At 43.4% G+C, this 13,385-nt stretch overlaps 1 protein-coding gene across 1 annotated transcript in view; it reads left to right on the forward strand.

Moving 5' to 3' along the window:
- Positions 1-7,711: 7,711 nt before the first annotated feature.
- UHRF1 (ubiquitin like with PHD and ring finger domains 1) overlaps positions 7,712-13,385 on the forward strand; it is a 36,469-nt gene continuing 30,795 nt past the window's right edge. Inside the window, exon 1 of the mRNA XM_048498373.1 lies at positions 7,712-7,947. The gene's annotated coding sequence lies outside the window, so the exon portion shown is untranslated. The remainder of the gene's footprint in view (positions 7,948-13,385) is intronic.

Consider the following 13,385-nt stretch of genomic DNA (forward strand, 5'->3'; position numbering starts at 1 on the left):
CAAATAATGCCCAGAAAACACCCTGCAGTCCCACCATTGTTAATGAAATAAGAGAGCAAGTGTGGCGTAATGGCTAGCAGTGTCAGATTAGTATCTAGGAAACCCTGGTTCAAATCTCCACTTGTGCCAAGGACGCTTGCTGGGTGATCTTGGGCCAGTCAGACCCCCTCAGCCTAGTGCAGGATTATTACTGTGAGAATCAAATGGAGAAGAGGAGGAAGATGTGAGCTGATTTGGATCCCCACTGAGGAGAAAGATGGGCTAAAAATGTATTATGTAAATTATATATATCTGCATTTATATCCTGTCTCAAAAAAAGATGTAAGTAGATTGTTCCACCACGGAACTCAACAAGTTGGACCTTCTTTGTTGTGGAATGCTCTGCCTGGGTCCTAGTGCCTACATGGCCATGCTCCCCCCCAGCTGTTGGAAGATTTGATGATAGTCATTCAATGAATTAAAAATGCTTTTGTATCAAAGTACCATGTTCAGTAAAGCACAAAATAATGGCTTTGACAATGGCAGCACATAAAAATTAATGATAATTCTCATATTCATTTTAGATTACATTCTAATGCAGAAGCATACCACTTTCTCATCTGACAGTACTAATGTCTTTTTCTGAGACAGAGTATAGTAGTGTAGATATTCTTCCATCGCCTAGTTTTCATTCTCTGCGTGAAAAATATTTGTTATATCGCTGAAATATATGTTAAATAACAACACACTATCTTGTTGAACTCCTGTACACACCAGAGCATCTAAGGCAGGATGATCAAACAGATCACAACATGCTTGCATTATTGTATTAGGATCAAGTGACTTAAGTCAAAATAAAAGTCCGTACTGTATCTTGGGAGTTCAGGCCACAATTTTTCATGTGATGTTGAATGCAGCCTGGAAACCAATAAAGGCCATACGTAGAACATCAAATCGCGTCATACACTAAATACGTGAAGGGTCTACTTATCCAATATATATGTACACGTATATTATTTCCCTCTTATTATGAATTCAAGCAAGCAAATTTCATACACAATAATTATATTTTTTCAAGTGAATTCATCCGACCAATATAATCCAACATCAAATAATCAGTCTATAAATTCAATAGTCCATAAAGCATCGTTCATCAAAGTAAATAGTCCATATCTTCAATATATTTTTGTCTTTATGCATTTTCATGCTAATAATCATTCTCCATATTGTAAATACTTCCCAAACGCCTCACGCGTTTCAAAGTGCGTTTTCGCAGTAGTCTTCCTCAGGAGAAGCAATGTTTTTTCTCAAAGCAGATATTCATTCGTTCAATTGCCATGCACAGGTCTCTCATTTTTTTTTAGCATTTTAAAACATTAAAAATGTCAAAAATGTTTAAAAATACTAAAAAATGTTTAAAAATGTAAAAATATTTAATAAGAAATTATCATCCGCATTATGTTTATTTGTGAATATTATTGTGTATTTTGTAGAGAAAGATATGGACTATTTATTTTGATGAACGATGCTTTATGGACTATTGAATTTATAGACTGATTATTTGATGTTGGATTATATTGGTCGGATGAATTCACTTGAAAAAATATAATTATTGTGTATGAAATTTGCTTGCCTGAATTCATAATAAGAGGGATATACGTGTACATATATATTGGATAAGTAGACCCTTCGCGTATTTAGTGTGTGACGCGCAGTGGCGTACCTAGGCAAACTGGAGCCCTGGGCAAAACCTGAGTTTGATGCCCCCCCCAACAACAACAACAACAACAACCTTTATTAGGCATTGAAAGCAAGAAAGCAAGAAAGCAAGCATTGGCAGGAAGGGGGTGGATTTAAAAGGAAAATCTGGGGAAATTTAGGGTGTGCCTGCTGTCAGGGGTGCAATTATTAAGATAGCAGCACCAAAATTTCAGAGTATCTTCAAGAGCCCCTACTGATGATACCACCCAGGTTTGGTGAAGTTTGGTTCAGGGGATCCAAAGTTATGGACCCTCAAACGTGTAACCCCCATCTCCTATTAGCTCCCATTGGAAACAATGGGGGATGGGGACACTCCCTATGGGAGTCCATAACTTTGGACTCCCTAAACCAAACCTCACCAAACCTGGGCAATATCATCAGGATAGTCTCCTGAAAAACCCCTGAAATTTTGTGCTGCTAGCCTAAAAACTGCACCCCCTGAAGGTCAAAAACAGAAAAAAACACTGAAAATTCAAAAAAATCCCACCTGCATTTTTGGCGCCCCCCACAAGGTGGCGCCCTGGGCAACTGCCCACTTTGCCCAATGGGAGGAACGCCTCTGGTGACGCGACTTTTTGGTTACCTACTTGATACGTTGCACACATAGTTGCTTGTTTATGTTTCATACGTAGAACATCACCATGGTTTTTAGTATATTTAAGTGAAAGCTTAGGATACAAGAATGATCAATAGTTTATCTGCCCTTTCTGAATCCTGATTGCTTTCCATTTATTATCAATAGAGATTTCAATCCAGTCAGATAGAAGTCTGAGTAAATATAATAAGAAGAAATTTAAAACTCTGCTCTTCTCTCCTGTAAGGAATCTCAAAAGTGGCTTACAACTCATTCCCTTTCTTTCCCCACAACAGGCACCTTGTGAGGTAAGCAGGACTCAGAAAGTTCTGAGAGAACTGTGACTGATTTCCTATGTAGGAGCAGGAAAACAAATTCAGTTCATCAGATAAGAGTCTGTCGTTCATGTGAAGGAGTGGGAAATTGAACCTGGTTCTCCAGATTAGAGCCCACTTGCTCTTAACCACTACACTGCATAAATCAAATGCATAAAACTTCTTGATAATTGACTACAGATCTATAGTTCTATAATTGATGGGATATAATCTTGTTCATTTGTGATGACTGATAGATGTAGGAAAATCAGTTGGGAGAAAACTTTGACTTGGGGTGGGGTGAGATTGCTGTCGTTAAGGGCAATACTAAACTAAGGCACACCCTACTAAGCCCATTGACTTTAATGGACTTAATGGGGTTTAGCTCTATTTAAGATTACACAACCAAGGCAGTTGCAGATACAAGAGGGCTGGTGGCTTTTCAAGGCTATGATCCCATTGTTGCCAACTCTGGGTTGGGAAATGCCTGGAGATTTTGGATATAGATAGAGCCTGGGGAGGACTGGGTTTGGGGAGGGACCTCAACCAAGCATAAGTTTGTCCTACAAAGCGTTCATTTTCTCCAAGGGAACTGAACTCTGGAGATGAGCTGTAATTCTGGAGGATCTCCAGGCCCAATCCTCAAGAAATGGAGAAGTGAAACCTACTAACATACCAAGCAACACAAAACACTCTCCAATGGCCAACAGATATCAAATGCTGATACATTCAACAGACAAAGCTATCTAACTGCGCAGGGTAAAGTGAAGTCCCATGGATGGTTAAATCCTCATGGATGGTTAAGTCCTAAACAACTCAAGGGCTAGGCTTGATTGATGGCTACAGATGGCTTGTGTCCTTGAACCTTGTAGTGTTGCAAGGAGAAGTGTTTGAGGACTCTTATGAAGGCTATTTGAACATTGCCTTTTGAAAGCATTGGAATTTACTTCATGCAAATAAGATATGCTTGTTTTCTACATAGTGCAGTGTTTTTAAGTGTTTTGAGTGGACTGTAGTAGCAATTTGATATAACTGGAGTGACTTTCCCTATTGAAAAACCAGCATTTTTAATAGTGCCATATTGTTATTTATTGTTGTTACACACTTGTCTGTCTGTTGATTGTATATTTGTATTTCACAGGTGCACTTTATATTACGTGATATATATTAGCATTTGGTATCGATTGGCCATTGGAGAGTGTTTTGTGTTGTTTAGATCTCCAGGCCCCACCTGGAGGTTACCATCATGCTAAAGGGGGAAGGTGCACCCAAAAGGTAAAATCAATGCCACCCTGCACCCCGTCTGTCAAAACCTACGCATCCTTAAATCATATAATAACATGAATCACCCTTATGCTCTTTTTTCTCAGGTAACAATTCAAGATGAAGCAACTCAGAAGACTGAATATCAATATTTTTCAATAAAAATTATAATGTTCTCTGTTACTGTATTATTTCCAAATATTGTGTCATGGACAACATAGAAGCCTCTCACAATCCCTGAGCTTCTCAATGCATACAAATATATTGCTGTGCACAATAAATTGCTTGCGACTTAATACATATTATATCAACTTATATACAAAATTATACAAGATAGGGCAATATAACCTCCGGATTATAGGTTATTATTTCCAATAATCTTTCGCAAGCCCAGCTTCTGGAAATAACAAAAATAAAGAAACAAGTATGATTATACCATCTATATTGTAATCTGTCTTTAATTGTTGCTGTTATTAATTATATTAATATTGGGTTCACAGGGAAGTATTAAAGTAGTCTGAAAAAGCGTTGGTGGCGCATTTGCACAGATTGCCGCTACATTGTAAGTCTCCCCATGTGGTTTTAAATATTGCTTATAATATTTCCTGTTATATTTTCTATATGATTATTAAATGATTGTATTTATCATTGTAGACAAATTATCCAGTCAAGCTTTGGGGGAACTTTTGGGACTTTAGGCACATTTATGTCTTCTCAGGAAGCTGATAAGATTAAGTGACCTGAGAAATTATTTGGCACATTCTTTGGGAGGATGAAAAGAGTTTCTTTTTAAATGTATTGTCGAAGGCTTTCACGGCCGGAATCACTGGGGTGCTGTGTGGTTTCCGGGCTGTATGGCCGTGTTCTAGCAGCATTCTCTCCTGACGTTTTGCCTGCATCTGTGGCTGGCATGAAGATTGATATAAGTTGATATAATATACAACAACAACACAAGCCTTTATTGGCATGTAAAACAGGACAAAATTTTAGAACAGGTTAAGAAATACAGTTAAAATGACTTATTTCCAGTATAAAATTTGCAACAGTTTCACAAAAGAGTACATCAGAGCTGTTCAGGAGATTGGGTATTTTATAACACTCATGCCACGAGAACATTGCAAGAAAATGGAATTCATGTATTTCATGCGTATCTTATTGTATTTAGGGCATAGAAACAAAGAATGGTCAAGTGTTTCAACCGTAGTCATATCACATGAACAAACTCTTTTAGAACGTTCCATATTCTTAAATCTTCCCTCCAGCAGAGCTGATGGCAGCACATTACATCTTGCAGTAGCCAAGGCTCTCCTCTGGGTGGGATTAATCAGCAGATGAAGATATGCTGCCATAATTCCACGCTCGCATGGGATTAATAATGTAGTCGGAGAACAGGTTGTCTGGGCAGCACGAGTCAAATTATGAAAATCAAGATCCAAGAGCCTATTCTTAACTAGTCTGAAGGCTTCCACCTTTGTGAGCATAAGGAGTGATTCCAAGGGGAAACCAATAGCTTCAACCTTTCTAAAGATCAAAGTATACCATTCTGAAATAAAGTGATCTGATAACAGAGAGGGAATATAGCTATTGGATCCCACTAGAAAATGTATATGCAGCCAGTATTTTATGGCCCTTACCTATGCCAAGGTTTCTAGAGTTGTTTGGCCCATCTCAATGCACAACACAGCATAAGGCACACATCTAGGGAGCCCCATTAGTTTCCGAAGGAATTTGGAATGTAATAAATTAAATGATTTATTTATTGCCGAAATCCAAATGGGGGAACCCATTGATATAATAGGTATTAAGTTGCAACCCCAGTTTCTTTTTAATTTTTTGTTTTTGTTATTTCCAGGAGTTGCGCTTGAGAATGATTATTTGAAATAATAACCTAGCTGGAGGTTATATTGCCCTGTCTTGTACACTTTTGCATATAAGTTGGTATTATATGTATTAAGTTGCAAGCAATTTATTGTGCACAGCAGCATATAATACACAGTCAGATCCAAAATTCCATTTGGTAATGTAACTTATTGTGTGAGCTTGGGCCACGGAAGAAACATAGATCATAGGGCTGTTGTGACAATAAAGTACGGTTATTCCTTACACATCGTGACTTCTCCCATCATAGTTTTGATATATCATGGGTGGTATAAGAAATTAAATGGGGATTTTTGGAGAGTTTTGTGGCAGGCGCAGACAACACACGAAGGCTAGCAGATGACAGAAAAAGTTTAGAAACTCAGAAATGCATAAGATAAATGTACAATATGGTATAATATCAACGTACTTGATCTTTTAATACCATAAATATACACAAATGATTTTTAAAGTTAAAAGAAAAAATTTAAATTCAGACTTTTTCTCTGGTACGAAAGGAGGAATGAAAAGTTTTACACAGATTTCCAGATCGCGGGGGGCACTGCGCCTCTAACCCCTGCAGTGTATAAGGGATAACTGTACACCCTGCCCTGATAGCCTTGACAGCAAGATTTGATAAAAATGGAATACGTGGAACAGAATGCCTTTCTTCCTGATTATTAGTAAAATCCTCTCTCCCCCCTGCAGCTGGCTGGGTGACTTTTGTTAGAATATTTGGCATCTCTTATGTAAGTAATTGCAGGAGCAAGATAGTTTTCACCATTTGGTTGCTGTATGTTGATGCAGGGCAGCTGAGCAGTTAATTGGTTGATATTCAATGCTGCATATTATGGTGTAGCTTTTCTATGCTCCTTACCTCCTCTCCTCCCTTTTTCCTCGACCTTTTTGCTCCTTGTCCTTATGCTATATTAATGTATCCTGTGCTGTGTTGCTGTATTTTTTTCCTTGTTTGCTTATTTGTGTAGGCTTGTTTGCTTAACAGTGTTTTTAGCACGTCTTCGTCTTTTTGTAAATACAGTGGAACCTCGGTTTTCATTGGTAATCCGTCCAAAAAAAAATAGATGAAATCCGAAACCGATGAAAACCAAGGCAAACTTTTCCATAGGAATCCATGCAAATCCAATTAATCCGTTCTAGGCACTCCAAAAAACATACCAAAAACACATTTTTGGTGAATGAACATTGTGTTTAATGCTGAAAACAGTAACAAACAATAACACTCGGACCAGCTTCAGAGCCAGTGGACCCATGTCGCACCAGAAGGCTGTCCAAAGAGGTCTGTTTCTGACGCCTCTTCTGACGTCTGAAATGAGGCAAGACATGGTCATTAAACAAGTTGCAGACAAGGATTGCAACAGCTTTGTCCGGGTGATTTTTCTCCACAAACCCCTGCACCTTACTGTAAATTGATGAAGACCGAAGCAAATCGATGAAAACCGAGACAAATTTTTCACTGAAAAAATCGATGAAAACTGAAATTGATGAAAACCGAAAGCGACGAAACCGAGGTTCCACTGTATATTTTTGCAACCTGAATTTTTATACTTAGAACTTTATAAAAACTCCGTTTTATATAACTCTGCTTTCTCAGCCTGACCTACTGCACAGGGATGTTGTGCAAATAAAATGTTTCCTAAGTTGTTCAAAGCAAGATATATGGGACAGATAGAATTACTCTGATTATGTACCTCACTGAATAGCCCCCTGCCAATATACAGAGGGAGGGAAACCGTCTCAGGGAGGTGGGGGCGACTTTATTCGGTCTCGAATAAAGTGGTAAGTACTCATTGCGCATGCGCATCTGTTTCCTCGGGCCAGCGGGGCGGGGCGGGAGCAGGCGGAGCGAATTGCAAATAAGCTACGTCGAAGCTCCGCCTTTCCTTCCGAATTCCCGCCACCACTGACCAATCAGAGCGCTCCGAACGCGGCGCCGCGATTTTCCGCGCCAAACTCCAAAGCCGGGAGGCGTAGCAAGGGACTTTTGGCGCGGGCTGGCGGGATCGTCTCCTCTAGCCGGAGTGGGTCTTTTTTTCAGCTAAATTTTAATATTTTGCTTGGTCCTTTTGAAGTCTCCATTGGAAAGGAGCCGTCTTTGGAGCTCTTGGTTTGCACCGTTTCGTTTATCCAAAGGCGCGTTTTGTGCAAGAGACCCAGGAGCTCAGAAGTTGCTTTTGCCAGGTGAGTGTCTCTCAGTTTCTTTTCTCTCCGAATAAGGGGGCTTTTTGAGTTTTGCGGTAGTAATCGTGGCTCCCCTACATAGGACCCCCAAATCAGCAAAGAAACCGCCCCCGTTTCAAATTTTCTGCCCCACACGGCTGTGTTCACTATTGCAAACGCCAGCTGCGATCTTGTGCCTCCTTACTTCCAAGGAAGCCCAATGGGGACAGGGGCATCGATTCCATACTTATTCCGAACTCAGCTTCGCTGAATTATAGGCGACTTCTCCCCTCTGTAGGGCGGGAGGAATGCATTTGCAGCCTAATTTGTGCGGACTTACTCTGGAGTAAGCCTGCAATGGCCTCCACGAAGTTGGCGCGCGTAGAATATCTAGCTTTAGCAGTCCCATCGATGCGCAAATCTAAGCGGAAAGTGACTGGGGCCCCTCTGCACATCCTCAATAATGCACTTTCAATCCACTTTCACAATTCTTTGCAAGTGGACTTTACTATTCCACATAGCTGCAAAGTGTATTGAAAGCGCATTATTCTACACGTGCAGAGGAGCCTGGGTGAGCCGGAATGCGCGGCAACTCTACTCCTTGAATTTCTGCCCCACGAATGGGCGGCACTTTCTTGGAAACATGCATGATCGCAGTTAAAAATACTTCAGGAGACATTGGGGGTGGGGTAGGCTTACAGTTGCAACCCTGCAAATGTTTGCCATCCCAGTCCCGCGGGCACGCGCCCTCCTTTCCCTCATCTTCTCAATTGTGCACGTGGTTTGAGCTCATTAACATGGTTACGCTAACAATAGTTTACAAGTGGATTTTAGAGTTCTCAAGGATTGGATTTACATGCACTAAGAACTGCCACTCCGGATTAGACCATCTTTCTTTGAGTCCCGTTTCCCACAGAGGTGGGGTGGGGGTCAATAAATACTTCTGAAAATCTCTCTCTTCCTTGATACTGGAAGTGGAGGGTATAGTGCTCAGGATCATGGAGGTTCTATTGCGCTGCAATTTCTACTGGAGTCTTTTAGGGAGCTATGGCTGATAGACCCTGTGGCCTGCGATTCTGCCTAATCCTTTCTTTAAGGCCATCTATGGCAGTGGCTATCGCTCCATCTTGTGGTGACTAACATGTTCCATGAGTTGAATTCTGTCTTGCCTGAGTCAGATCTTGCCCACGTTGCTTGTGGTTTTGGTGCCAAACCTCAAACATAAGAAACGCCTCACTAGGTTGTTTGGAAACAGTCCTGGACTAGAAGTGCCTTAAATATGTTTTCTAAAACCCGCCTATTTTTTTGTCTACTCAAATTGCAAAGCTCTGCTTCTGATGCTCAGAGCTCTCTTGAAAGCCCGCGAACACAAATTCCAGACTCTACCCCTTACTTGTGGTGTTCCTCCGAGGGCCAATGGACTTCCTGCCAAAAATGTTTTCGTCAATTAAGTTGCTGTAGCCGGCATTAAAACCAGGAAGCAGTTCTTCTGCCATCAGTTGTGTAGCTGCGGTTTGGCAGCCTGGGTAGTGCGAATAGATTCTCTGTTTGTTTGTGTGCTGTCTTGGACCCAGGAGGTAGAAAGAGCTCTCAAGCAGCTGACTTTATGACAACCTTTCATTCGGTTTTCAATGCAAGGGATCTTTCTGTGACCATAAACTTTCTTCGTGGTTGTTCCCATCCCAAAACTAACTGGGAGCTGATTTTGCTTTGCGTCCCTGGTCTGATGTGGTTGGGCTATCCTGGGCCATCCAAGATGAGGAGAGAGATATTCTGGGGTGGTTTGCCACTACTGCCTACCTCCTCATAGCAACTCTAGACTTCCTTGGTGGTCTCCCATCCAAGTATTAATCAGGGCCCACCCTGCTTAGCTTCCAAGATCTGATGAGATTAGGGCAAGAGACATTCAGAAGTGGTTTGCCTTCCTCTGCATAGCAACCCTGGACTTTCTTGATGGTCTCCCATCCAAGTGCTAACCAGGGCAGATCCTGCTTCCCTTCCAAGATCCGTTAAGATCAGGCTAGCCTGGGCCATCCAGGTCAGGGACCCAGGAGAGCCAAATTCAAATCTCTGCTCAGGCCTGAAATGTCCTCCATGCTTTTGGACTAAGCCCAGCTGTTGTTCAACCTGACCTATCCTGCAGGTCTGTTCTTGAGATAAGTGTGTGACCCACAGTCATTTGGCACGTACCAGCAATGGGAAATTAAGTCTTGGGTACATGTGGTGGTGGTTCTACCAATTGGGCTGCGAGATGTATCCCTGTTTGTGGATTTCTGCAGTTGGAAGTGGCTTAGCACAGGAAGAACTGGTCCTCCCACCTGGCAGGTTGGGACAGATCTTCTGCAAGCAGCCGTGTTCCCTGGTAGGGGATGATGGGGTGGGGAGCAATTCATTCATGTTTGTAGAATGTCTAGTGGCAGGTCTTCCTAGGTGTGACCTAGATCATCCAGACTGAAGGTGGTGACAGTTGTGGCATCTGGAAATGATCCAGTCCGCGGTCAAAACTGGAATGTGGCAGGAGCTGTTGTGGATTAGAGTTTACTTCCTAAAACACCTGAATTGTTTCTCATGTTGGCATAGGTGCATGCCACATACACACATTACCATGGAGGGAAAATTGTAAAATGGGGCACAGGTGGGTCAACAAGGCATTTTCTGTGGGAAGTTTTTGCCACTTCCCGATGACTCGTTTATTTTTGCTTGGGTGGTAGGCGACATCACTTTTCTTTATCTTGGGCTTTTAATTAGGGATTTATCCTATCAACTTTTAATGGTCTGCTTGTGTTTTAATATTGTGGGTTTTAAAAAATTGTAAGTTGCCTTGAGCAGGACTCTGAAGAGGTGGCATAGATACATTCTAAATAAACGAATGGATGAAAGCTAAACAAAGTTGGTGCAGCAGGTGACATAAGGCTCTGAGTTCTGATTCATCTTGGTGGCAATCCTTTCTCTCTGCCTCAACACCCTGACTCCCAACAAGGAGTTTACCTAAAGCAGGGGTCGGGAACCTTTTCCCCTCAAAGAGCCATTTGGCTCACCCTCCCCCGCCCCCCCCCCCCCCCCCCCCCCCCCCCCCCCCCCCCCCCCCCCCCCCCCCCCCCCCCCCCCCCCCCCCCCCCCCCCCCCCCCCCCCCCGCCCCCCCCCCCCCCCCGCCTGCAGGGCAGGCGTAGATGGGCCCCCGCCGGGCGAGTGAAGCGCCCGCCCTGCTCCTTGCAGGGCGGGTGAAGAGGGTCCCGGCGGCTCGGCCTGGCCGGCCGCCGGGCGAGTGAAGCGCCCGCCCTGCTCCTTGCAGGGCGGGTGAAGAGGGTCCCGGCGGCTCGGCCTGGCCGGCCGCCGGGCGAGTGAAGCGCCCGCCCTGCTCCTTGCAGGGCGGGTGAAGAGGGTCCCGGCGGCTCGGCCTGGCCGGCCGCCGGGCGAGTGAAGCGCCCGCCCTGCTCCTTGCAGGGCGGGTGAAGATGGGCCCCGCGGCTCGGCTCATGGAGCCGCAGAACAGCGGCGGAAGAGCCGCATGCGGCTCGCGAGCCGCGGGTTCCCGACCCCTGACCTAAAGGATTCTTGTAACAATTGCCAGAAGATTCTGAACTCCAGAAGTACGATTCAGTGCAAAGCCCGTAGTTCCCAGCTAGTTTACCATCACTCTGGCCAGCAACAGGTAATGGTTAAAGCAGAGGTGTCCAACTTTGGCACTTCAGATGTTCATGGACTACAATTCCCATCAGCCCCTGCTGGCATGGCCAAAAGGGCTGATGGGAATTGTAGTCCATGAACATCTGAAGTAGGACACCCTGGGTTAAAGTGTTAGGTTATGATCTGGAAAATCCCAGTTTGATTCCCCACTCTGCCATGGAAGCTAGCTTGGGCCAGTTACATACTCCTAGCCCAAGCTACCTCACAGGGTTGTTGAGAGGATAAAACAGAAGACAATAATGTAAGTCACTTTGGGGTCCGCACTCTAGAGAAAATGGGATATACATAAAGTAACCAAATAACCAAGTCTAACCAAGGGAACATGACAAATTAATATTCACAAGCAAAACCTGGACTGGGGAGTTCAGTGAGCAAGATACCCGTTCGTGAACTTTGGTGATTGTTTCTTAGCATTCACACTTATTTATGAATTGCATTTTTGGCCTTCCTCATTTGCAAAAGTACCAGAGCAGCATGCATGGCTCTGCCTTCTCACAACGATTCCGTGAGGTAGACCAAGCTGAAAGACTGTCTGGTTCAAGGTCACTCAGTTAATTTAGTCGTAAGCATGGATTTGAATCTGGATTTTCTCAGCCCTAGTATGCCACTCTAACTGCTGGACCACACTTCCTCTATTAGAGTATATGAACAAGGTGTTTAGGTGCAGTTTTTGTGCTCCTGCAAACGCACAGGGGAAATGAAAAAAAGCAAAATGAACATGTTTGTGGAAGAGGGCTCTGGCAACTGTTGAGAGAGTTACATAGAACTTTTATGTTTAGAGGCAGTGTACCTCTAAATACTAGGTGCTAAGGGAAAAGTAACAGTCAGGACTATGGGGCTATGGTGATAGAGTGATGGACTCTATGACCTGGATTTGATTCTCCATTTCTACCCTGGAAGCTTGCTGGTTGACCCCATGGGCCTGTCTCAGCCTGACCTACCTCACAGGGTTGTGAGAAAATGGAGGAGAGAATAGTGTTTAAACTGCTTTGAGTCCTGACTCTGGGGAGAAAAAACTGGGTATGAATAAATCAATGGTGCCATGCATGTTTTCCTTCTATCTAACTTTGCAGAGGCCTTTGGCTAGCCACTATTGAAATCAGGGTGCTGGGTAGAGATACCTATTTATAAACTAGAAGATCCAGGGGAGAGCTAGATAGACAGGAAAAACTTAGGTCCAAATACTCACTTGGCTATGAAACTCACAAAGCAATCCTGGGCCAGTTTTTCTTTCTGTCTGACCTACCGCAGAGGGATGTTGTGAGGGTAAAGTAGGGAGGGGGATGTCCATTTACACTGAGCTCTGTGGGGGGAAGATTGACAGAGCATTCTGGAAATGCCCTGGGGCGCAGTTTCCCCTCATTCCGCCACCCGTTACTTCTAGGAAGCTGGGTGTGAAGGCCTTGGTTGGGAAGAGGGATCTGCAGTGTGGACACACTGTATTCACATAGGGCCAGGCTATTGTTGGCTATTGTGTAACATATCTAAGAATAGAACTTCCATGTTCGGAAGCATTCTACCTCTAAATATCGGCACTTCATTTATGATGAAAGTCTGTTGTGGCTCAGCTCTGTCAATTGTTTCCAGCACTAGGTTGGAGACTTTGAATATATTAATTAACAGTGTGTCGGAATAAGTGTGTGTTGTAGTTCCTATGCCACTGGAGAAGTCTGTTCCCAGGGACTTGGGTTTTAAGGCATTTTTATTTATTTATTTATTTATTTATATTTTAGATTTCTAGGCCGCCTCTTCCCCGAAGGGCTCGCATATC

Source organism: Sphaerodactylus townsendi, linkage group LG05 (assembly GCF_021028975.2).
Source record: "Sphaerodactylus townsendi isolate TG3544 linkage group LG05, MPM_Stown_v2.3, whole genome shotgun sequence".
NCBI lineage: Eukaryota > Metazoa > Chordata > Lepidosauria > Squamata > Sphaerodactylidae > Sphaerodactylus > Sphaerodactylus townsendi.